This window comes from Pagrus pagrus (assembly GCF_965226575.1).
Source record: "Pagrus pagrus genome assembly, chromosome: 6".
Lineage (NCBI taxonomy): Eukaryota > Metazoa > Chordata > Actinopteri > Spariformes > Sparidae > Pagrus > Pagrus pagrus.
Genome location: NC_140190.1, coordinates 20,842,092 through 20,867,955, shown reverse-complemented (window position 1 = coordinate 20,867,955; position 25,864 = coordinate 20,842,092). Strand labels below are relative to the sequence as shown.

The 25,864-nt window shown below is 43.2% G+C and overlaps 1 protein-coding gene across 11 annotated transcripts in view; it reads left to right on the top strand.

Moving 5' to 3' along the window:
• The window catches only part of ptprsa (protein tyrosine phosphatase receptor type Sa), a 238,323-nt gene that overhangs the window by 52,719 nt on the left and 159,740 nt on the right, over positions 1–25,864 (top strand). Inside the window, exon 1 of one of the 11 annotated variants that reach the window (XM_084354188.1) lies at positions 6,750–7,175. The exons of the other annotated variants lie outside the window; for them this stretch is intronic. The gene's annotated coding sequence lies outside the window, so the exon portion shown is untranslated. Of the gene's footprint in view, positions 1–6,749; positions 7,176–25,864 lie in introns of those variants that run through there. 11 annotated transcript variants of the gene reach the window in all.

The following is a 25,864-nucleotide window of genomic DNA, read 5'->3' as shown; positions in this document are numbered from 1 at the left end:
GATGGTTATATGGTACTATACCATTAAGGGTACTTATCAGTCAGTGAATGTGCCTTTTACCACACAAAACTCAAGCCAGCGCAGAAGTATTGAACATAGTAAGGCTAGAAGATGTTATGACTGCTACTGAAAAGATGTTTTTACATCAGTGGTATGTCATGGTACATCAGCATTTTTACAAAAGATTATAATTCAACAAAGTTAGCAAAGTACATTTCTGCAAAACCACAGATAAGATTAACACTTCTTATCTGTGGTAAGATATTTTCTTTATGTTACAACTTTATTAGTTTCAATTTTCAGTTTGGAAAACATTGTGGTTTGGCTTATAATACCTGTTCTGGTCGCCGCCAAAACGACTGGAGATGGTACAACTTCCACAGAAAAACTGCTTCTATTGCTCGCCCACAAAAATGGCTCATATCAACCTTAGATGTCTGTGGTTTACAGAAATGGTAACTGCCAACGTTATATCCTGGTGACTGGGCTGTGAAATTATTATTTTTATAACTAAAATGACATAAAGTGTTTGACACTAGTAGTCCTGTCATGGCGAAAAGCATCTCATACGGCATCTAGACATAAAACACAGACTAATGACATTTTCTTTATCATTTTTGCAACTCTCGTCGTTTAAATGATACATTTGGTTGCTTATTTTAGAGACTCTTCTGCATACAGTAGCTTCAGTCATGTAGGAACATCCACAACAAGTAGTTACATGAATATTTGATATACAGTGTGTCATAAAAGGCAAATACTGGTACACATGAAACACACCAGTGGAGAACATATGAAACCTTCACAAGTTTACAACATTCACAGTTAAACTAACTGTCTGCTCAATCCAATAATGCCAACACTGAAATTGAAATGCACCGTGCAAGCGGCAGCGGGCACAATATAAAAGAGCACTTGTCAGTTTAACAGGATTCACAGGACACGCAGTTAAACACAGTAATGCAAAACACTCGCTCTGTGTCTGTGTTTTTGTCTCCCTCTGCCCTCACCCTTTCTTCAGAAATTCTTTGGTTTATTTAGCTGCACTCTTTCACCTGCCTCCAAATGTCAGCTGAGTTCAACAGAGCTGGAGGGGAAACACTCTCAGAGAGAAAGCCTTATTGAGAACGAGCCGGTTAGAAGAAATAAAGCAGATGCACAAGAGTTGAAGGAGAAAGAGAGGCAGGAGCGAGCGCGTGTTTGGTAACGGGAAAGTTATACTGACTCTAAGGCATTATGCTAACAAATCGCACTCCATAATTTATACATTTATATGATGTCCTCTCCACAAAGGCCATTGTTAGACTTGTTTAGTGGAACTCTTGTCATGCATCATGCTGGGATGCTTCAAATGACGGACTGGATGCACAATAATAGGATTTTGGTTACATTGCTCCGAGCTTCAAAACCATGCAAATGGGTCAGGCGCACTCTGAGGAGTATGAAAATTGAAAACATAACACCAGTGAGCAGAAGCACCGAAGATGTCACCAAAATAATATTACTAATAATAACACAGATCACTTTGAAATAGTGTGATGCATGGTCCAGGTATTGTTGTAAAATCTGTAAATCATAACTTAAAGGAGACATACTATGCTCATTTTCATGTTCATCATTTTATTTTGGGTTACTACTGGAAAAGCTTTACATGCTTTAATGCTCCCCCGAATACCCAATCTGTACAGATTGGTCAGCTCACACACGCCTGAGCCAGCAACACAAACAACAAGAAAGCAGCTGTGCTTAATTCCTTTTTACTTGCCAAACTAGCCGCCAGGTATAAATTATGCAAATGTGTGACGTAGTGAGGTCAAGAAGTCACAGAATTAAAGGACTACTGACGAGGCGTTTCAGGCCCTTAGGAGCAGTGTGTTCCGTGGGAGAGAGGAGCTTCTGTTGGTGCGGACTATGGACTTTTTAACTTTCAAGACCTTTTACATGCATGAGAGTAATGTAATGTAAAACACTGAAGAAAAAGTTAAAAAGGAAAGGCATGATATAACGAATCTGACGTCTCACAGAGAAAGGCATTACGTGTAACAAGACGTCTGAAGAGCTCAAAAGTTCCTCAAAATGCAGAGAGAGCTGAGGGATTTATTCTCCACCCAGCAGCATGTAATGAATCCCCTCCCTGCCCCTCCCAGTACACCCACTGAGCTCCCGTCTCCATTCTCCAACTCCTGTCTATCGCACTGCTCACTTGTGTATCAAGGTAATGAATTCATAATCTCTCTCAAGCTCTTTGTAGATCTGTATCGTGGTGGGAGATAAGAGGGAGCATCGTTGCACTCTAATAGCCGTCAGTCTGCCTTTGCTTCTGCTTCTGTGTGTGTGTGTGTGTGTTTGTGTGTACAGTATATGTGTGTGTGTGTGTGTGTGTGTGTGTGTGTGTGTGTGATAAGAAAATTACCCATCACCACAAAAACTCCAACACACTATCCTCCATTTTGGCTTTCAGGGAGGAAAAAAAAAAATTCGCGCCCAGAGCGCAGCCACTTATCAGCTAACTGTTGAAGCTACATGTCCACCACAGGCAGTGAATGCCTCTCAGAGAGAAGAGCGTTAAGCACTGAGAGCTGGTCCGCTTTCTCTCTTCCTTCCAGTGTCTTGTTTGCCCTAAAACGCCACATAGCACTTTCCAACTTCGCTGACAAACACTCAACAACAGGGAGAGTAAATATCCGAGAGGGTGAGGCACGCTCAGAGTAACTAAACTTGCGACGGGGGTTGGCTCTCGAGGGCCGCCGACTGCGGCGTGCGCTTGTTTTTAATTGTGTTTTCGGTGGGGTGATGAAATGTCCTCCATTTGAGCGCGAGCTGGCAGTAAGTGGGCTGTCGCCTCCAGGGACAGAGTGAGCGATGGCCCGCTGCTATCGGAGGTGATTGTGCCTCAACCCCTAGGGGTGACAGATGAACGGAGGGGAGCAGGGAGACAATAAGGAGAGAAGCCACGTTCTTCTTTTGTAGCAGTCTCACATGGAGTTAAAAATGGGACAGAGGGACAGAAAGAATTATAAGTATGCTTGTAAATCTGATCAAACTTTGGCAGCGTTGACAAGTTGGTGACATTGTACGCTTTTGTTGGCTTTTGAGATGTGCGCTTCCTGCTTCTGTAAATATCAGCAGTAATATATTGAAGGAAAAACCTCTCTAAACTTTGTTTATTCCCCATTGTGTTCAGAAAATACAGTTTGCTGACCCTTTAATGGTGTCATAGATCTCTTTGTGTATATGAATAGTGTGTGTAAAACCAAATTCTACATGTTTTCTGCCTTTTTAAGGGGAGAAAACCAAAGAAGATCTTAAATGTGGGTCACTGCAGAAAGAAAACAGTGAACATTATTTTATTATTCCCTTAAAATTATAATTGTACCTCCACAAATAAGGTTATGCTTTCACCTGTGTCCATTTGCTTCTTGGTTGATTGGTTTGTCAGCAAGATTACACAGAAATTACTTAATCAATTTCCATGAAACTTGGATGGAGGATGGATTTCAGCCTAGAATAGACCCCATTAACTTTTGGTGCAGTTGCGGATAAAGGGACAGATACTGGATTATAACTTTCTTTAACATTGCAAGATAGGAAATTTTTTAACATTCTTGTTAATTTCTGAGGGAAATAATGCATTGATCTTGATGAAAAATGCATGAGTATGCGCTCTACTGAGTGTCACTCTATGTTTAAATATGAGGAGGATCATATCTTGATAGCAGTAGATTGACATTCTTCATTATGGTTTATAAAGTATAAACATGAGAACTACATGTATAATTCAAAACTGAATTACAGTCTGCAATTTATTTCTCTTTCCTGTGTGTATAGATATTAATATCTTGTTAATGCTGAGTTTCATGACTCCAAGCCATTTAAAATCATGTAAAATAACTATATTGCATACATAATGTAGTAGCACTTCTGTATAATTTGAGAGCCGTGAAATGGCTTTGTGTTTCCTGTTGGACAACAGTGACAGGCAGACATTGTTGCGGGGATCACCTTCACTCGTAGACACAGCAGCTGACAGAAGGAGGGCAGTAGTTTCAACAAGGTTCACTGGTCGTTGGGCGCATCTTCACACAGTACATTGTGTTACACGATTCCGTAACAAGACGCAAACGATTAAACGCTCTCCCTGGAGCACTCGCCACATCTTCCGCTCCCTGAATTTACATGGCGTTTATGAACACTCACAAGGAAAAACAAAAAGTGGAGAGAAGGAGAGCTGGGGAAGAGGGCTCCTAGTGTGTGGAGGAGTCTCATTATTCTGTTATGGATTGCACATGTCAGGCGGTAAGTGCTCTTTTTATCCTTCCAAAGCACTAGCCTCGGCCACTGAGCGCATTTCCCTACCCGAGTGAAATTTACCATGTTAAGGCTCACGCCACCAGGGGAATGGTGGTGAGAGCTCTGGGTTGCCGCTAAGATTTACCAGCCTGATTAAATAAGAGGCCGTAGTGTGAATAAGGGGCCAAGGGAGAAATCTACGTAACATAAACACATGTTTTTTACTCACCAGTTAAATTGATTAGCCCCCTCGCCCCCATCCCCTCACACACCCCCTTACACCTCTTTATGGTGTGTTACATGTCACGCTGGGTTTTAAACAAAGAGCAGAGAGAGGGCAGTGGAGGATTGCTTGTGGCTCTGGATGGCTTTCTGCCAACAAACAGCAAAGATGGGTCTTTTAAAAAGGGCCTGTTCCCATCCATTACTGCCTGCATACCTTGAAAAGTTCACACAAAATATATTGCTTCTCTCCCTCCAATAGGGGTGGGTAGAGCCTTTTCATTTGACGCACTGTGCCTCACAAATTGTGGACCCCTTCAAAAGAACCGACTATTTCAATCTCATTTCCTTCAATTTTCACATCATACACCCTGGACTTTAATGCGTCCGGTAGGTGCTCTGACAGCTATCAGCATTTTTCAGCTGGGCAGTTGGGCTGACCAGCAGGACAAGTTTATTTTCAGTTCAGAGACCACGATGGCTTGTAAATCCTGGAATCAGCAAGTCACTTCCACTATATCTTCTGAGCCAGACTGGATTTGGGATTAGCATATAATCTCAAAACAAAAGTAGAGAAACCTTAACTGGCCTCAGCTGCACATGTAGTAACGTTTGGCTGCCTGCTGGCCGGTGGTAACTGACTGTGGGTCAGTTGATTGATGTGACTCCAGCCTGTGTCTCTCGCCTCCCTGCTGGACAAAGTGGACACCAGCTGCCACCATTCAAATTCAAATCCCACCGGCCAATCAGGATTGCTGTTTCAGCTCAAAGCCAATGTGAACGGGTGAAATCATGTTCAAACCGCTCCTCACTTACAGCAAAGTGAAAGAAGTTGTTGTAAATCAGTGCAATATTTTCTTTCTTAATTGTGGCACGTGAGTAATCACCCGTAATCATCTTTATTACAGCTGATTGTTTTTCTGCCATTGCTTTGTTGCACTTGATTTAAAAGGTTATTTTTTATTATTACTGAAATTGAAACTCCTTATGCTAATTCTATTAGTTTTGAAATTTAAATGGAAACAAGGACAACTGGGACATGTCATGGTCGAGTGGCCACTGAGAAATAATACATATTCATTAATCAATTAAAACTAAGCAACTTTTCCAAATTGTGATGATGTCACACAGAGCAATTCCAGTTTAGCTGATGTGCTGTAGAGTTTAGAAACCTTAATAAATACATATTAAAGATGCAACTCTGTAGTAGTAATTGGGCTCATATAAGTTGCAATGTCACTTTGACTACCAACTTATTTCCACTACCATCTCTCTCAGTGGTCAAGTTTCATCATTCTTATAGTATTAAAGAAATGCAAATGCAAGTGGTGGAATGTAACTAAATACATTTTACTCAAGTACTCTACTCTACAAGTACCCTAGGATTTTAAGGTACAGTATGTGTGCTTTAGCCTAAGTGAGTATTTCAATTTTCTGCTGCTTTCTACTTCGACTCTGCTACATTTCAGACGGAAATGTTGTTCTTTTTACCCCACTATATTTGATAACATAAATTATGACTCAATTTCCAGAGTAGAGTAAATTAAATTATAATATGATAACCTCAAAAACACTTCATCAATCCACAGGGGAAAATCCAACCAGCAGTATATAAAGTCGGCCTCATATATTATTATGAAAAAAGTTCAAATGTGACCCACATTTACTATTTGAAACGTTACATTTTGAGGTGTAAATGAATGCATCAGTAATAAGAATACAATAATAAATAAAAAGGGCTCTGCAAAATGAATATTGGCACTTTATTTTGAAACTAAAACTGGAAAGTATTGTAAAAATACTTCAGTATTTGGCTCAGTCACACATTTTACTCGCTTCTGTGTAAGCATGTTCATGTGTACAAAACTGTGAAATATGAACTCCCAGGATCCCCCTCTGATCATTTCACTGTATGTCACTGCACCACTGCTCTGTATATGTGTCCCCTACTCGTCCTGCCACTGCAGCGCAGATTTATAAAACAGCAGATGAGCCGCAGTATTTCGTTTCGTTACGGGTCCCGTTGTGTTGTGATTTCCGACTGAACGTGCTTGAACGCACCAACCGCTGGGATTTACGATACGCGAGAAGTGAACAGACCAAGTTTATGAGGCGGCAGTGAACGCAGCATAGGGCTCCGTATTTTCTCCCTGCAGTAGAGGGGAGGGAAAAAAAGAGGGGGGGTATTTGACTCCTGTCTCCCCACCCCCAGTCCGTACGAGGTGGATTTAGGAAGAAAGGGAACGAAAACCTGGAACGCGGAGATAACGAGAGGCACCAATAAAGAGATACACGTTTGGAGATCCGCGCACGGCGGTGTCGCGCACGGATTATTACAGGCTATTTTATTTTTTCTCTCACTGAGGAGACTCCGGCTCGGAGCGTCTCATCTTGGGGGGGAGAGGAATACAAACGCAAGGGGGAATAAAATGAGTATTTTATACTCGCTCGCTCCGTTAACAAGTGACTGCTCCGCCGCGGAACAAACTGGGATATAACGGTAATATATATATTTTTTTTTCCCACCGTCGAAGATGCGAAGAAAGTGTTTTTTCTGAGGGAATACGACCGCTCACCCACAAAGAAGACGGATTTTAAAAGCAGTCCCCCCCCGTAAACCAACCGGGGGGTAGACTCGGAGATACTTTTGTCACGCCGTTGAAGTAAGTGCCTGCAACTTTTCTGCTTCTTAACGGTCGAAACGCTTGATAGGAGTTCGTAAAGCTGGTTGAAGGCTTCATAATGAAAGCGAGTACATGCGGCGAGAGTGGAGGGAAGTAACACTTTTTAAACTGTGCCATGAAGCTGGACCGTTTTCACCCACCGGGTGTCTGGTTCATGCGAGTAAGCCTCAGTCTTTCTGCGGAGAAAGGAAAGGTGCTGCTGCTCTGTCTTGTGCTCAGTGTGTTTTTAAACCCACTTGCTTTAACTTTTTTGGTCAACTTTCTTTGCGTTTGCATTTCTTTGCCTTTCATGTTGCAGTCAGTGATTTTTGCCTTAATGCAGATGTTCACTACCCCCCCCAAGATCCAACCCTGAACCTCCATCCAGCTGAGATTTTGACCTCAATGCATTTTTGCATTTGAAAACATCTCTCCCTGTGCATATTCAGCTGATGTGATTCAGGGCAAACGTTCATTTGTAGTGCTGGGAATTAGCCTAGAGGTACAAATTAAACGGTTAATGTGAATAATGAAAGGAGCAGAGAGCTCACTGTTTTCAGAAATCAACCTTAGGGATATTCTCCACCCCGTGTTACACCACAGGTAACAATGCTGTAGTGATTTTATAGTTGTATGCATTTCTGAGCTTTGTCAAAGAGCTCCTACAAGTTATTTCTCCAATCTATGTAATATCCTTTTAATTTTTCAGCATTACTTCAGGGTAATCTTGCGCCTTGAGAAGTAACTTTTGTCTCATTGTGCTGGAAAGTTTAGATGCAGCCCCAGGCTATGGCCCTGTTTTGCTTTTCTTTTTGGTTGAGGCAGGCTACGGTAAGTCAAGTGAGTCCAATTTGAATTGCAATGGATCTTAATTTTATCAGAACATTTAAGGCTAAAGCTTCCCCAGGCAACATGCACACCTCCCCTCCCTCCTCCTCACCCTCCCACCCCAACAGCAACTGCAAGCCAAAAAAAGATTAGTAATGCATTTCATTTACCGGGGGGGTTGCAGAACAGACGAGTCCAAACGCTGTTGTTTTGGTTCCTGACATTAATAAAAAAATCGCAGAGAAGTAACTCGGAGCACAGAAAATACAGCTGACAGACAAGGCATGACATACCATCTTTGTGAACCCAAAAAACTTTCCTCCATCGTGGTAGAGAATGAATTTTCATGACTTTCTATTCTATTATTCTCAAAATGAACACACACACATTCTCAACACAAATTCACCCAAACGTTTACCAAGTTTAGAAAATGCTTAATTTTAACAAGTATGTTTTCAAGGTGAGAAGTGTGCAAGAATTCAAATGTGCTCCTCTATTAACCTGTTCTATTCTTAAAGGAATTCTGTAAACTTTATTTTTCATGATTGCATAAATTTTTTCATGTGATGATAAAGGCTTTGAGAATCAGCAAAGTTTTGGTTTAGATAAGTCAAGGGTGCACTTGTTTTGGTCACACGCGCACACCAGAATTTGTCAGGTGCGACTAAAAATTTTGCTTGATTTATATTGCCTCAAAGAATATTCTTGAGGTTGTCGCAATTTCTTGTTGCATGTGCTGTGACTGAAATGAAAAAAATAAAATAACATTTATTGGTGCCTTTAACACTGGCACACCAGTGCAAACAGTGTATATAGTTAGTTTTGAGCCATGAAAGTGCTTGAATTTTACTCTGTACGAACTCTGCAACTGAGATGCATTTCCATGTGTGATGAATATTCAGATTTGACCTGTGTTGCAACTCCAAATCATCAGTCTTCCATTCCACCATTCAATCAGCCTGCTAGGTTGTATAAATAAACCCATTTGTCTTATGATGAGAGTCACATGTTGATTGTCAGTAGCAAGAAGGAGTCTTGTCCTTCAGAGTAATTGGACAACACGTATACCAAGAGGCTGTGCGTCAAGTGTGTTCTGGATTCTTAATGTGGCTTTAATTGAACAATTTATCACCACTGATCACTGTCAAATAACTGGGCAAGAAAGACAAAAAGGCAATGAAAATGCCAAGGATAAGCTGCCAGGCACGGTCGGCTAAGCGTGACCGGCGTCTGTCGCAGCAGCATCAGCGAGGTGCGCTTTTATTTAATTTTAATTATTTATTTATTTATTTTGTCTGTCGAAATTGCAGATCGATGCATTTGTGAGTGGCGAGCTTGTAAGCAGTGGTAATGAATAGTGGGGGAGGAGGTGGAGGAGGGGGCAGTGAGAACATTACATCCTTGAAAACTTCTTTTATTGGACGAAACTTTTGATTTCTCCCCGGAGCTCCTTTCCCTACACTTGGAAGAAAAGCTAATTGAATTGTGCCCCGGATATGATGCTTTTTTTCCCCCAAGTATGGAGGTCTTGGAGAAGTGTTCTCCTCAGGGTTTTGAAATTCATTTCCTTTGCAATTATTACTTTCTGAGCTGTTTTCCTTTATTTCCCCTACCTCAACAGTAGGGTGTATACTCTCATTTTGAATGGGATCAAAGGGGAGACGAGAAGGAGATTCTAGATAGCTACAGGCCTAACACACTACCTGTAAGCTATTCAAAGTCATGTATTTTACTTTAGGAGAGAGCTCAGAAGTTGTCATCTTCCTGACTGTTTTATATAGTTTGTGTTCTTTGGGGTTCTTGACATCAAGTGCGTTTTTGACATTTTGACGTACAACCAACATAGGCTATTGGGTGATAATAGTTTTTTATAGTCTCGAATCAAGAAGAGCTCTCGATACTTTAAGAGGCGTTTATTATTAGAAGCTTTTGAGATGCTGTACTGAAACTGAAAATAACGAGTGAAACACTCTCTGTCATTTGCAAAAGTCAACCATACTCTTGCATAATTAAAACACAGGCTCTCCAAAAATCGATTAATGGATTTTATCCCTCAATTACTGTTATTTTTCTAACAGGTCTAGCCAAATGACACACACTGTTTAACAGTCATAAGACCAAAGCATTAATCAGCAAATTGTACAAATTAACTTTATGTATTTATCCTTAGTTCCTGGTTTTGTACAATTGTACAGTTACCCACTATTTTACCACCTGGTGCCCCGTTCCTTTCATTCAAATCCAAATTAGGAGCATTCTTTTCCGCATTTTGGTGCCATCAAGAGCTTTGCAATTAGTCACATTGCACTTGACGCAACAACACGGTTAATAACAGCTGCTCTGAAGTGACTGTCATCTTCGAGAGAAATGTGCGCTGTGCAGAAGCGCTGTTGCACTCACAGCTAATTGTGTTTATTCATTTTAATATGCTCTGAGTGCTAAATCAGTGCTCTTCCATCGACATGAGGTGCAATTAGTCTGGCTGTGAAAGCAGGAGGCAGTAGCTCCATTCGCACTGCCCTTTCAGTGGTTTCATGCGCAGATTCTCCGCATCTCCGTCTGTGTGAAAGTTACAGATGCGGAGAGGGGGGACAGTTTCGCTGCAGCTCTGATGCGGATCAGGGGTGTGTCGGTCTGATGGTGTTCAGTCTGACAACTAAACAGACTCTTCACTCATCAAAATAAAGAGAGTCAGACAGCGTCCGCTGTTTACTGATAGTGATAATGTGATTATGTAATTTAGAGCCAAAAACTTAACTTTGTCACTTTCCCGGATGCATGGTGGGTTAGGATTTCAATCACAACAAACTATAACAGCATCCATATGATTATAAACGGTCAACAGATACATGTTTAGATTAACAGGTGGACACCGGGGAGACACGTTAAAAAAACCCCCACACATGTCAACATCATGATGCGCTGCTTGGTTCAGTGTGAGTCTCTGTGTCAAAAGGGCTACTGTGTCTTGTAGCGAATGCCCCCTCCTCTCCTCTTTGCTTTGTGGGTTAGCCATCCGCAGTCATTCACATTTATTTTACTGCTACGTAACCGTGCCAGGGAAACACTTAATGAAAATAACACGTAACAACTTAATAGCATAACATTTGATGTGCACACAAGTACAAAAACAATAGTACCTACAGTAAGAAGTAAACTTTCAGTGTTTCTGGATGTTGCAGTTAAGTGTCATCACGAGGCTCCGGTAACTATTGTCAGCCCCAGCAAAACTGCCAATGCTTTATGATTATGTTATGTAATATAGTCTACTGTACTGAAGTTCATGAAGCCACAGGAGAACTTGGCCTGATGGCAGCTAGAATACTGGAAATCTTTTGTTTTAACCAAACTGTAAGATCTGTTAATGGCCTTGTTATCCATATTCTTTAATTACTTTATTTGCACTTACTTCATACATTAGGCAGCTGATATGCTCTTACACTGCTAAATAATATTAATGACATTCCATGTATTAGAGTAGTAGTTTTGTTGAGTTCCTACGTGTCCAAGAACAACTTCTGGCAACACTAAGAACTGGGGGGACCTTCAGGCAATAAACTGTGGTTTATACTGTGTGAGTAGTAGATTTTGTCCAATCATGAAAAGTAATTATTGCAGCCCTCAAGCCAGAAACATCATTTTGCATCTGAGAGTCTGTAAACACACACAGTGTTAAGTTTACCAAACCTGAATGTAGAGCAACAAAATAAAATGGGTCTTCATTTCATATTTTCTTAAAGTGCATAATGGAAATCTACTCCTCTGTGTGCTTTTGGCATTCGGATTGTTATTTTGTTCCATGTTGAATGTTAGCGCAACCTGAAGGATGTCTTTCCCTGCTCCTCCTCCTCTGTGTTTCTGTGGTGCATAGAATTGCAGGTACAGTATATACTACGGTATGTATTTTTGAATTTGGAAACAGGTCAACTTCAGACTTTTGTCTGTACAAGCACTCTCAAGCTGGGGTTACCTGGAAAAACCTTCTCGGCATTTCTGTGCAAAAATGTGTTTGTTTTCCACAACAATCTGGCTTTCTGTTTCAAAACACATCATTTGATGCACCTGATTACTATAAATTTGACTAAGTAAGTAATAGATGAGGGCAGTAGAGCTGCAATAATTACCCGATTAATTGATTATTCAAAAGAAAATTAACTACCAAATAATTTTTCAAGCAAAAATATCAAATGTTTGCTGGTTCCAGTTTCTTAAATGCGACGGTGTGCTGCTTTTATTTGTGATGTATGATAGTAAATGACGATAATTTGGGTTTTGGTTTTTTGGACAACCTTGTAGACTAAACAAGAAATCTGCTGCAGTCACGGAGAACAGAAGATAGAGGTTTTTGTAGTGTGGTTCAATGAGAAATGCAGCTTACTAACCATCACATGCATTAGAGGATCCCTTAAAGTCATTGGGGCCTCCCATTTTGTATCTCTCAGTACTGAAAGGCATTCGGATAAAAATATCGGCACTGCCCAGGGTAGCATTATTTGTCAAGACAAAAATAGCCAGGCAGTCAAAGAGGAAAACCGGAACATTGCAGTCACAACAATTTGAAACATCATCAAGGTTAAACGTCCAGAGGCTTGTGTGTCATTTTCACTCCATAGACCTACATTTTCACCCTGGCCATAGGGGGAGAAACATGAGACGGGTGGCTGGCAGAGGAATTATTGACCACTCACTCAGACACCCCTGCTGGTTGCCTTGGGTCTAAAATAGGTAGCTCTGTCCTCAGCAGACCTCATTGGAGGTGAAAAATGGCCACGACCCTCCTGGCAGTGCCCAACAGTCATTTTTACACACCGTCTCCCCTGAACTCAAAAGGTCACTGCTCCAAAACAAGCCAGCCATGGTTTTCGGGCAGAGGTAACGGAGGGGCCAGATAAGACGAGGCTGTGATAAGGTGTACGAACTCAGCGGGATTGATCCGTTGCTGGCTGAGTTAGAGTCCATCTTGCATCTTGGCTGACTGTCAGGCAACTGGGTTTGTGCGCTCTTGGTTTTTCTTCATCCCTATATCTTCCTTTCTCAATTTGTCTTTCTCCAGCACCGCACTTTCTCTAGTTTCCTGTTTGGTTTACTGTCTTTCTACCCCTCTTTTCTCTTTTCCTACCTACATTTAAACACTCTGCATGTATGTAAAATGCAGAATTCCCCTCCTCGCTGTGTCTTGTCTACATCACCCCTACTTATGGATCAGGATTAGATTCATATGCACGTTTTTTCAAGATCTAAGTTGCCTGCATTTACACCTGAGTTTAATGTGTAACATGCTTTTTTGCCCTTGTATCTCCTTGCATGTGCCAGGTGAAAAAGGAGTCTTAATCGTAGTATTTGCAATCGTCAAGTTATTGTGTGCAGAAGTGAAGGTAGCCCCTCATACACATAAGCACACTAATCCCTGCCAGACTATCTGGTAAAGCCTCAGGGAATACATCGACACACTGTCACCTCCCTAGCCTCCTGCCCGTTCCCTTGGTACCTCCAGGTTTTTACAAAAATGATTCGCTCCAGCTCCTTCTGATGAAGTGACAGTAATCTGCTTTTGACGACGAGCAGGAGCAGACCTTCTGTTGATGCCTGCAACTCCCTCATTCACTCAAGTCTGCCTCCCTTAAGATATAACACACTTGAACAACAAGTACATAGTTTGTTAAAGCCTGAGAGGAGACTATACCAAACACTGTTGTATTCACACAAACACCCATTTACTCCCCTTTCCCTCTGGCCCTGATCCTATCCTCTCTATGGTTATGCAGTTAATGTGAACTGGTGTTTCATGGTGAGAAGTAATTAACACTCGGTCTGGGACAGGCATCAAATGGACATGTCTGGTCCTGCCTCTCTGTCTGCGTCTCCTCTAGTCGTCTCCTGGCACTTGCTGTGGGGTTGCTCCTGCGTTAAGTGTGATTACCAGCTGGCTTCACCCAGATTGATGCACAGAGGTTCCCCTTGGGGTGTCTGCCTCCTCCTCTTTGCAAACTAGGTCTGGCAGAATGGACTGCCCTGCACTGTGGCAGTTTGACCCCTGTGAGGTTTTCGACACGTGGGAGTGGGGGGGCTAAGGGCCCCCATTCTTATGCCTGAAGGGTTTGAACAGGTTGCAGTTAGCTCATTTAAACGCTGCTCATGCAGGCCGTTAGATGGTTCACGCCAGCCTGTTGAGCCATCTGTATGAAGTGTATATTTGTGAGGCATGATGCGTTGGAGTGGAAAATATTCAAAAAATTATTTCTGTTTGTGCATGCACTATAATTTGAGCCTGTTATAGCCCTGCAAGGCGATAAACTTTTGAACACATTTCCAAGATTAAGTGCCTGACAGCCGACTGGTAAGGAAGGTCACTTGTCTCGTTCCCTGGCTATCAGCAGGAGTGTGTCCTGTTTAAGTTTCCCTGAGTAACACAGTGAACCGTTTCATGCTCACTCCCTGTACTTTGGTCAGTCCAGTATTTATAAAAGCCCCTACAATTAATGTGATTGGCTCTCTATTAATTTGACAGTCATGACAGCAGCCGAGGAACACTACCACTTTTACACGTGATTGGTCTACAATGTCAAGAACGGATTTAATCCTGATTCTGCTGCTTCCTCCCACCAGTGCTTCTCTGTTGTGATCGAACTTCTTTTCAGCCAAATCATAGAGATCGCTGTATTTAATGTCCTCTTACTTCTGTCTCCAAACTTAACGTAACCTCATTGGCCAGCAGATCTGCAGTACATGAATATATAAAGAGCATGATGTAGCCAACTAGATGGCTATGCTGGTTGGACAAATTACTTCAAGTGACTATTTCTTGGGTGATGTATTTTCAAAAACGCAACATGAGTTACAGCTAGCTTGACGGATGAGGAGCTTGTGCCAAGAAAGTATTGACTAAACTATTTTTAATGCAATATTGTGTTTTAATGGTGCAAATGGAGAAATGTATAGGCTATATCAAGTGTGGCTATCGTCTCCATGACATCGCAGCTTAGATCTTGGATTGTGATGGTGTTTTTTTATTTCATCGCTCAGACTACTCTGACTTTCATAAAAATCCTGGTCATGGTAAGAGTCACAGACACTGGTCCAATAACCAGCTTTTACTAATTCAAACATGGCCCCCTATCCATATTTTTAGTATTAAATGGTACCAAGAGAATTGAGTGTTTTTCTGTGTGTACGCTTGTTCTAAAAGTTGTTTATCCGATGGTGCTTATTGTGTGCGCACAGAATGCCCAGGACAAGATGGCTCGCCCCATTCAGATGATCCCCCCCACACCCACCCATTAGTTTGCCCCCCAGACCCCCCAGCCTGTCCTTTTGTTCCTGCCCTCTCCACACATACACACCCTCACCCAAACTTAAGGGACATCTGGTGTGAGCGGGGGGGTTGAGCTTTGAGGGAAGAGAAAGGAGGAGAAGGGGAAGGAGGACAAGTGCGTAGGGAGGTACACTCAGCTGCCCGAGGGGTGGGAGGTGAGATATGGGGGTCGCAAAGAAACATGTGTATGCAGGGTAGTGGGGGGTTGTTGTCATAGGGTAGAGAAAGGGAAGTGGGGTAGCTAAAGAGGAGTAGGCAGATAATTGATGGATGGAAGTAATTGTGTGTAATGCAAGCATGGAAACATGGCTTCTGGAAAGGAGAGAGATAGAGAGGGAGGAAGTGAATAGAAGCGGAGAGAGGAGGGGGGATTGAGAGAGGAAAGAGAATAATGAAGAGAGGGAGTGTGTGAGAAATAGGAGGCTAGGAAGAAAGAAAGAGAGCTGAGGAGAGAGAGGGGAAGGGTACAGAAAGGAGAGGAGGCTGGGAGAGAGGGAGAGCAAAGCAGGGGAGGAGGAATGGGAGGGGGCCTGCTGTTCTGTTGCATCACTCAGCGCTGTCCGGGGTTAAGAAGGAGTAACTACCTGCCTGTCAGGCTGATTGTTCATCCCTATGCATCAGGGGATACGCGTCCCGGTTTATGAGAGATGGCGCAGATTCACTATGTGGGCCACTTAGCCACAGAAAATGGCTGCCTGTGCATCTCTGGGAATATTAGCAGTGCTGCCAGGTTGGGCTTTCTGAGACAGTGATGGTTGCTTTGTATGCAGATGATGCCATTTTGTCTCTTACTACAAGATATTTAACGTCCGACCGTTTTTAGGTGTTTTTCACGTCTTACCCTCTCCGTTTACAGTTTGGCTCGCTGAAATACTTTATTTTGTATTAATAATTTCTCCACCACAACAAAACCCCTCCATCGAAAAAGCCCAATCATAAGGCCTTCCTCAGTAATTACAACTCTGGCAGCCTTTTCAAACAGCACGCCGCCTCATCTCTCAGTGAGACGGAAACAAAGCCTATGTACTCCAGTCTGGATACACAAATTACAGCGTACCAGTGACGCGTAAAAGAGAAAGAAGACAGAGAAGGCACCAGAGGCAGAATGCATTGAGTTTCCTCTCACTTTCTCACTGTGCATCACAAGCTTGTCTCCCAGACGGGGAAGAAAGGTTTGTCAAGCGCATCACGGTGGAGAGAGTAAAACCTTTCCAAGCCCCTGGGAAGATAGAAGGTGACATTTGTATGTAGATGGAGACAGGCACTCTCCACTGTATTCCAGCTGACAGGAAACAGAGTGGGCAACCTGGCATCTTCTTTTTTGAGAATTTGAAGATTTAGTTGTTTTCTCTGACATTTGTTTTTGGGAGGAGGATAAATCCAAAACAGCTGCTTTACAATATGTGGTTGTGTGTGTATACATAAGGAAATGGTCCTGATGTGCATTTGCCACACACATACATGCAAGCATAGACACAACAAATGATGGTATTGACTCCAAAGAACCTTGACACTGCAGCCTTTATCTAAGACCCAAATCCACACACACACACACACACACACACACACACACACACACACACACACACACACACACACACACACACACTTTTTTTAATCTAGGGTGTGTACTTCTGAAGTATTGACCAACACATTAAAGTGGTTGCCAGAGTGCTACCATTAGGTTATTGGATATGTTTTTTTGTAGCTGTCTGTCTGTTTGGCAGACTCTGAGATGATGATAATTTAGGCCAGAAGAAGAATAAAAATAATCCGAGTAATTCCAGTAGGGCTCCAGCACCTGCAGTGGCTGGACCCCTAATTAACTCTTGAGTCTCAGTGTCAGAGAAGATAATCCTGATTAAAAAGTGACGGAGGCTAGGGGAAGAATGACAACATAGCAATCAGAGCTACCAGCCATGGTGGGGAGATTAGCACTACCAGAGGGTGGGAAGGGGGGGCTACCCCCATGCTGCTGTCACCCTTTTGTTTATGGATCAAATCCATGGCAGAATAATGGTTTTGGAGATTTTATTTTTTTTTCATCTGGTTTTTGTGCTAGGTGGAAGATTGCCTTGGACACTAAACCGCTTCATTTTTTGTGCATGTGTAGGTTTGTAGAGGTTTGTGACGGAAGAGATCAGAGTAGCTGATTATGAACTCATCTACTCATTTTACTTATTTCCAATGTTTATATAAAAGGAATAGACCACTTCCAAGATTTGTTGGATAACAGGTGCCTGACTTATTGCAATATTGTCATTGGACATTGGCTGTAGATGTTCAGCCAGGTGGTTACTAGACAATAGGACAGCTGATTTGGCGTCTCAAACTAATTTTCAGGAGTGGCATGTCCACAGGGTCATTATGGGGATTCATCAACCCCCTGCTGTGAGAGGGTCACTGCAACCCACCTAAAACAGCATTCTGGGTTTCCGGATTCATCTACGATGTCCCAGTTGGTATAAGGCATGATATTGATATTCTGATGACTGTCCTACAGTATGAGTGGTGGCTGATGTGATGCTCTGGCCAAAATCCAGTCTGTTTTGTCAGCCACAAGTCTTGTGGGAATGCCCTGGATGCTCAACCACTACCTTCACATTCTAAGTGTTGTCTAGATTCCTTCAGTATGGAGTGTAAAATGTAAGCAGTTACCTGTTAGTTTATCTGGTGAACGAGGGAATTGGGCAAGCAGAGTAGGAGTAAAGTAGATGGATTTTTTAAAGGGAAATAAATAAGGCTGTTATCAGAGTCTGTCTATTTGCCGCTGATACGGCGAGATAGTGTTGACACAGAGGGAAGCGGGGAGCCAGCGCGGCTCTGATTATGCTTGCAGCCTGATGCCACCAAGTGGGAACAGGACGAGAAATGTACTTCAGAGATAGGGAGACATCGTATACTATATATCTCGATGAAGACAGCTGGAACAGTGTCAGGAAGCAGAAAGGAGCACAAAATGCACTAGATAATTCAATTTGGAAGCATTATCCTTAAATCCAGTCCCTCAGAAAAACAGGATAGCTTGTGGTAAGGGTTACCACCAATTTATTTGGTTGCCCAGTGAGTGTCCTTAAGCAAAAAACACCATCTGCAGGATTTGGTATTTGCATGCTCATTATAAGTTATTCTAAATAAAAGTGTCAGCTACAAAGCTAAAATAGGAGTGCAGAGCTAAAGACTTCAAGCCAAGCAACGATGCTCTATGTCCACTGCTGTGATTCAGCCTTTTAGCCAAAGGGATGGGTGGGAGTTTTTGGAGATAAATCCCCCCCACCGCCCCCATCCCCCCAAGGCTGCCCCTATGACATTTGTCATCTTACAGCCCCCAATCTGTAGTCTCCACAGGAGGGAGCTAAGGCTAAAAACACTGGGACAGAAGGAGAGACAAAGGCAGGTCTGGCATGGAAATGGGGTTGCTGTTCGCAGCCCCAACATACTTGCCCTTGGGTTAGGGTAGTGTAATACGAATGAACAATGAAAGCAGAGAGGACAGTGAGAGACTTGGACAGAGTGAGAAAGAGAGACACACACAGAGAGAGGAGGAGTAGAGCAGGCAGGAGGGAACTGGAGAGTGCAGCTTAGAAACAGGAGGTAGATGGAAAGCAGAGGGTCTCCCATTTTCATGGAGATAAAGGAGGACTAATGAATTTGAACCAGTGCCCTCCAGGGATATACCATAAGGGCAAAAATAGGAAGGAGCAGATTGGGGTTTAGTGGCTTTTTAAACTACAGCCAAAGTGTCTTTTAGACACACAGGGGTGCTCCCGATTCTGCAATCACTAAGATGGCCGTCGCCCCGCTTGCCAACTGCCGCGGGTGAGGCCTGTGCCAGGGCTCGGGGAGGATTTGATGCCAGAGGAGATATGCCGAACTGGCCAGCCTAGAACCACTCATCCAGCCAACGAGATCATTTATCTGCCCATCTAACTCAGCTTTAGTTACCTTGTTTGCACAGCACTGGGTGACTGATGTGCTCATTGCAATGCAACTGTTTAACTCAGTGGTGCAAAATGGTATGGGGCTATGGGGATTGTTTTCTGAAGCATACTGGGTAGAATGTGGCACATAGCCTCCCAGTGTCTCCTTTTAAACATGTATGCATTCATGGTAATGCTTTGAGTAAGTGTCCACCAAATAACAGATTTTGTGTTGCATATATGTGCAGTCATCGTCAATAACCACATTAAATTAAGTTATGCTTTCTACAACAATTGAGGCCATGGTCAACCACAAAGCTAACGTTTAGCAATGCTTTTGGAACACCAAGGACTCCAAGTTTGCCCTGAGCTTGCATACATACCTTATCTATCATTTTTACAACGTGTTGTTTTACAACATGGAGAGACCAACCGCTGCCTGTGGCATCTACCCCCATGTGGAGGTAATGGTCTGGCCCCCAGGCTGTGAGCCTAGCCAGTTAATAATGAAATGGGCCCCTCCATTGTAAATCACAGAGGGGTCTTGTTTGGCTGACGCCTTTGGGAGAATTGCATGGGAATGGCATGTGTTACGAAATACAGCCTGGCTTTAGTGCAGGCAGATACTCAAAGAAAGAAAGAAGGCAGCTTTGTATATGATGGATGGTGGCCTTTGCTTCTGTTTGTGTCATATGGGATCTGAATATTAAAAGGGAACTGAGATGAGACATGAGCCAGGGTGTCATATTTATGTTCAGTCAAAGGCCATTTGTAATGGTTTATTCTTCTGGGGTACCAAAGGCATGTCCATCCAAAGTGGGGCTTTGGTGAGAAACTTTGTGGCCTCTTGCAGCTTTGCTCCCAAGACAGGCTTTTAAACTTTTTGAATTAGAGCTGGTGGGGAGGACAACATGTGTTTCTTAAAAGAGCTGACATGTGGGATGAAGTTACATTTTGAATTTTAAGCATTTGGCTGATATGCTTATCCAGATTGACTTACATTGATATTGTCAGAAAAAATGTAATTCTTAAATTACTGACACAAGCAAGCAAATAAGAAATGTAAGAATCAGAGCTACATTGGTTCTACAATTTAACATATTTCTCTGGCACTGGAGTTCATATGTATAATTGTGGTGTGGTAGGGAAGGAAATGAGCGCTGAGGAGAGAGCCGGGAAGGTGATTTTTTTCTGTATGCAATAAGCAGCAACTTTTAAACTATTTGGATGAAATTTCAAGTGTAACAATTTTGCTAAAGTGCCTCTTTCACACTGACAGCCAACCTTAAGCCTCTCAGGCAGAGTGAAGTTGAACATAGTACGTTAAAAAAAAGAAGCCAGGAGGAACCTTGAGGAACCTGGGCCGTTCTTTGAAGTCAGCTATTTTGCTTCAGTTAAAGTGCGTCACTCACTTCAAAGCAGGAATTTCACACAAAATGTACTGATTTTTCCTCCCTCCTCTTCTTTGTGTAGAATTTACAGCACATAAAATGGGTCTGGGGAGACTTTGTCAGAGGGTATCAGTAACCTAAGATGACTCTGTCTGTGTGTATGCCTGCGAGTGTGTTTTTGTGCCTCTGACAGCTTGCAGGGCCTGCATAGCTGTGTGTGTGATCTTGTGCATATCCACATAAAAAAGCCCTGCAGATGATGCTCGATGGTGGTCCGAGGCTTTGCTTTTGTTAACTAGATGGAATCCAGAGAGCGTCAGCCGCATGTGGAGTCATGGTTAGATAGTTTTGACCCCTGTGGTTTATGGTTAAAGCCAGGAATTTGATTGTGGTTGGTGAGTAAGACTCTACTAGTTGGCAGCCTTTCCTTAAAAAGTTACTAAAGCCACCATATATGCTTCAGATTCTCTCTCAAGTCTGTGAAAACCAAATATGCATCAATTACAACACAACTTCCCTCGTGCTAATGACTTTGATGTCAATGAGATTAAAGTCATGCACAGTGAAAAATGGCTGGCATACCATGGGAAATGAGCTTTTGGTTGCATGCGCCAAGATCAGTCGCATTTGTACAGAGGTGTTTTAGTGGTTATTAGCCTGTTCAAGCACCTTTCATTTTTTTCTGCCATGATTGTAATTGGAACCTCTACTTGATGCTTTCCACTTAAATAGCTGTAGCCAGTACGGGCACACAAGCTTGTAAACAGATGAGGGTGTCCTTCCTCTGGACTAACCGCAGCAGCACGGCTGTGCGTATGTGTGCATGTTCGCACATATTTCACATACTCAACTGTCTGCATGCGTCTGTATTAGTTTGTGATGGTCACATAAATTGGAGCAGCATCCAAGGTGCATGTGAAATTGTGTGTACAATTCACAGTTGGAACCTTGCGTGTGTCTGTGTCTTTGGCTAGGTATTGAGGTGCTTTCCCTTTTCCAACCGTGAGTGGTGAACAATGGAGGAATGTGTCCCGCTCAACTGGAGGGGTCACAGAGTTGAGAACCAGTTTGGGGCAAGCTATCCATTAGCTTCCCGCTTAGTCTCACATGTGATTCCCCAACAGCCCATTACCTTCCCCCATATTCAACTAGAACCACCTAGCACACCCGGCTGCACGCCCGCACACAAGTCTTATTCCGAAGGTGACTTTGGCCCCTAGTCGTCTTGGCTTCAATTTATCTGCTGGCCAAACAACACTGTAATTGACTCTTGAGTAACAAACAGGAGGATGCTCTGCCCTTCAACAACCACGCAAGGTACAACACAATTTTAAAATCTTCTTTTGCTCATTTTTGACAATGCAAATTGGATCTGATATGCTTAAGATGTTGTCAAGAGGTCAAATCCTTGCCCACCAGCATGCAGTGGGCTCCAAAGTAAGCCCCCCCACTCCCACCCCCCCATGAAGCCAATTTGCACTTTGGCTCTGAATAGCAGCCAAATACTTGAGATATATTTACCCAGAGTCCATGATCTCGCTTGATCTGAGTCGGTGCAGGTTATTAGTTAAGGCGATTGCATGCTCTTGACCTGTTGGTGCGGGTGGCGTGGGCGCACAACACTGGGTGCAGAGACAGGAGGGAGGGTTGCAGGGAGGGTGAGGAGTGGAGAGATATGCGTGTGTGCTTGCCTGCTTTACAAGCGGGCTCTTTTTCTACACGGAACGAAGGAGAGGGAGATGGAGGCAGGGTGTAGGAGGAAGAGGCGGAGGAGGAGCAGTAGATGCATGGAATCCTCTGAGACCAAGTCTGCCAGCCCTGTCAAGGAGAAGACTGGAGAGGGAGGAAGAGAGTGCATTAAAACAAGAGAGAAGGACGCGTGTGAGTGAGGAGAGCGAGACAAAGCAAATTAGAAAGTACGAGAGAAAAAAAGAGAAATTGACAAGGAGACATGATTACAGTGATCTTGAGCAGTTAGCCACCAAAAAAAAATACTTTGAGTGTGATGGACCTAATATTTTGACCTCATCGTTTGATGTGGGCCTCATCAGATTTTAATAATTCTCCACTTTGCCGGTGGGCAATTGTGTACCACTCTCAGATTAGCATGTCAGCGTATTGCAGGATAGGGCGTTGGAAGGACACAGCCAACTACCCCACATGTCCCCCCTTCTCAACTCTCCCCTTTCCATCCCCTTCTTATCCGTACCTTCCCCTCCCTCACCATTGAGGGATGAAACAATGTAAGTGAAAAGCTCTACAGATGTAATCTTCCCTTATAGCCTATTCAATGACAAAGTATTTCCCCCTCATTTCAGGCTTAATGTATTACATCAACCCATTTTTACCTCAGCAGCCCCTCTTCCTGCTTACTGTGCCTCAACTGCAGTTGCTGCCTTTAGATGACCTCTGTGGTGGGTGAAAATGGGCTAAAGGCCACAGATGGAAATAGTATCAGCTGATAAAGGCGGCAGGTGATCTGTAGCGCTATATGCAGTTGAGGCAAGATTTGATTTCTTCCCGCCTGCACCTGATTCAGAGGTTCTCTTTGGACTATTACAGGCCTGTTTGATTCTGTTTGAACTCTTCTCTCAAGTAAACATGGCAACATGGTGCGGTATCATTTGCCTTGTCAGGACATGTTTTTTTAGCATTTTCTGGGGTGATGTCATGCCGGGTTGTAGTGTTGTTGACACCTGGTGAATTATCTTCCCCTTTGCTTTCATCTTTTAGCAGCACCCGAGTCATCACCTGGCACTCCACAAGAAATCAGATGACACCTCTCGACGTTTGCTTTGGTTTCCTCATTCCTGCCAGCAAATGTCAGCCTAGCTTTCATTCGACATGATGTGCCACCACCGAGCTCTTTCTCCCCCCTCTTTCTCTCTCCTCCCTCAAATTGGCCCGTGGTGGTTGCTGGCAAGTTAAGCACGATGGGTAATGTAGTTTGCAGATCCTCACTGCTCATATCACTCCCAGCATTGACGATCCATAACGGCACACTGGCAGTGACTGTCACCTGACGCTGTCATCTTGTCCTTCACACGTCGGCTCAAATTTCACGGCAGGCCGCAGTTTTGACAAACAGCGACTTTACACTGTCGAACAAGTCACTCCCTCAGAGAAGACCGTTGATTGGATTAGCATCGTGACATTGCTGTTGATGTATTTGGGAAGAGGACGGGAACCCTTTGAAGAAGCCCAGTGCAAAACAGCTGTTGACAATTTCAGGGTTGCTTGTGACAGGAATGTAGTTGTGCTATGGTGTGGCGGCTTTTTCTGAAGCCAACCTAGCTATATTCACACCCTCACCCCTTTCAATTTACAGCGTCTGAAAAGGCTTGTGGCACTCCGCAGCATTGTAGCCTGGCATCCAAGAAGAACCTTCATGTGGCCATGTTGTTATTCGGTTTTTATACCCCAGTTGTCGCTCTGAGGCTTCAACCACTGTCACATGGTCTTCAGATGTAGATCTTGAAGCACACAGATTGTTAGGGCTGTAAGCCAGTGTGAGTCAAGACTGGATAATGACAGTGACCAGACTAAAGCTAGATGTAGGAAGGGTTTTTGTTCTATTCAGAGATGTGGGTGTCTAAACTTGGGCACATTCAAATCCCACACAAAGTAAAACACTGTGCATATAGTTGCTTCACAGCTGCATATAGTCTGACAGCTATTGCACTACTTAGTCCCCCATGGACTGTGGTATTATTCCGACACTGTGAAAGACTTCTATCTCCGTTTCTTTTATTTAGCTGGGAAGATTTGCAGAGAATGCAGACTGTTTTTAAGCACGGTCTGACTTGATTTATCCAGTTTCAAGCATTGCCTCCTGAGAGCTGCCTGTTAGAAACAGAGATACATTTTTCCAAATAAAATATATTTTCAAAACCTTGACAAGGGGACACCAAAGAACAGTCGCACTGGAATATGATAAACAGAAACGAAGAGTAACTCTGGACATTAACAGTTCACAGCAGATGGATGATGGAGGACTGAGCTCTCTTCTGGAATAGTTTGGGGTGGAATCTCTTGCTCAACGTCTTGTGCGCTGTAGTGGTGGTGGGGTCAAGTTCACTGGCTCCTTGAAAGTAAATGAGCAAGTGCTTCCACCCTTGCGCATAACCGTATGAGATGTAGCATCTATGTACACAATGTTATGAAAGTTTAATTGTATCTAATGAAACTGGATAAAATTGTGCTACAGTTTTGCAGTAGCAGCACAGTACCATCAAGTGTTTTCAGGCAAAAAGAGAAGGAATGGGCCTCATGAATCGAGGCAGACACTGGGAGGGAGAAAAAAATGTATATTTTTGGAGCAATAACAGCTTTAAGGGTCAGACACAGAAAAACAGCTTTAATATAGAGGCCTTTGTTGCCTTTAATGTCATCTTATGTTCCTATAAAAATGCCAGAAAATGTGTGGCAAGATGGTGAATTCTGGATGAATTTGTTTAGAGTTTTTATACCCTGCAGTCATAATGTTTTAATTTGGCTCCAGCCCCCCCGGTTGTGAAATTTCCGCGGCCTGCTGCCGCGTAAACAAAACACATTTAGCATAATTGCACCTTTGGTGTAGGCCTCTCTTCAAGGCAAGGTATTGATTTTCTCTCTCCCTCTGTCTCACTCCTGCTCTGCTCTTTGTTTTTCTTCTCTTCAGCTTTATTTTCCCTTTTGCATTCCTCGGCCGGCGCTCGCTCACTCTCTCTCTCTCTCTCTCTCTCTCTCCTCCCTTTCCCTCCGTGTCCCCTGCCCTCCCCCGTCACTCGCTCTCCCTTTCACGGTGGTGGTGCTCAAGTAGAAAAACGGTAACAAGAATGCAATTCGATTACAGTAGCCAAAATAACATTCACCTTAATGACACCGAAAGCCTGGCTGCCAACCAGTCGATCTCGCTGTTTCATGTTGAAGTTGCAGCTGCTGAATCCAGTGCTGTTCTCAGCTCAGGAAGCAAAGAGCAGATCATGCTAAAAAAACGTACTTGTAGCTGTGATTTATTGTGTTGATTTGTTAAAGGATGCAGTGGCAGCTCTGCAGCATGTGGGAGGAATCCTGCAGACGGCCTCCTCTCTGAAATTTGAGACCAGTGCAGAGGAGCTGTGCATGACACACACACAGTCACTCACAGTTCGTGCACATACAAATGTTCATCCTATACCCACATACACTTTAAATTTAAAATATTTTCCCAGGAACATCCAAGTTTTAATCTGTGCAGAAAAGAAATAATGTAAATAC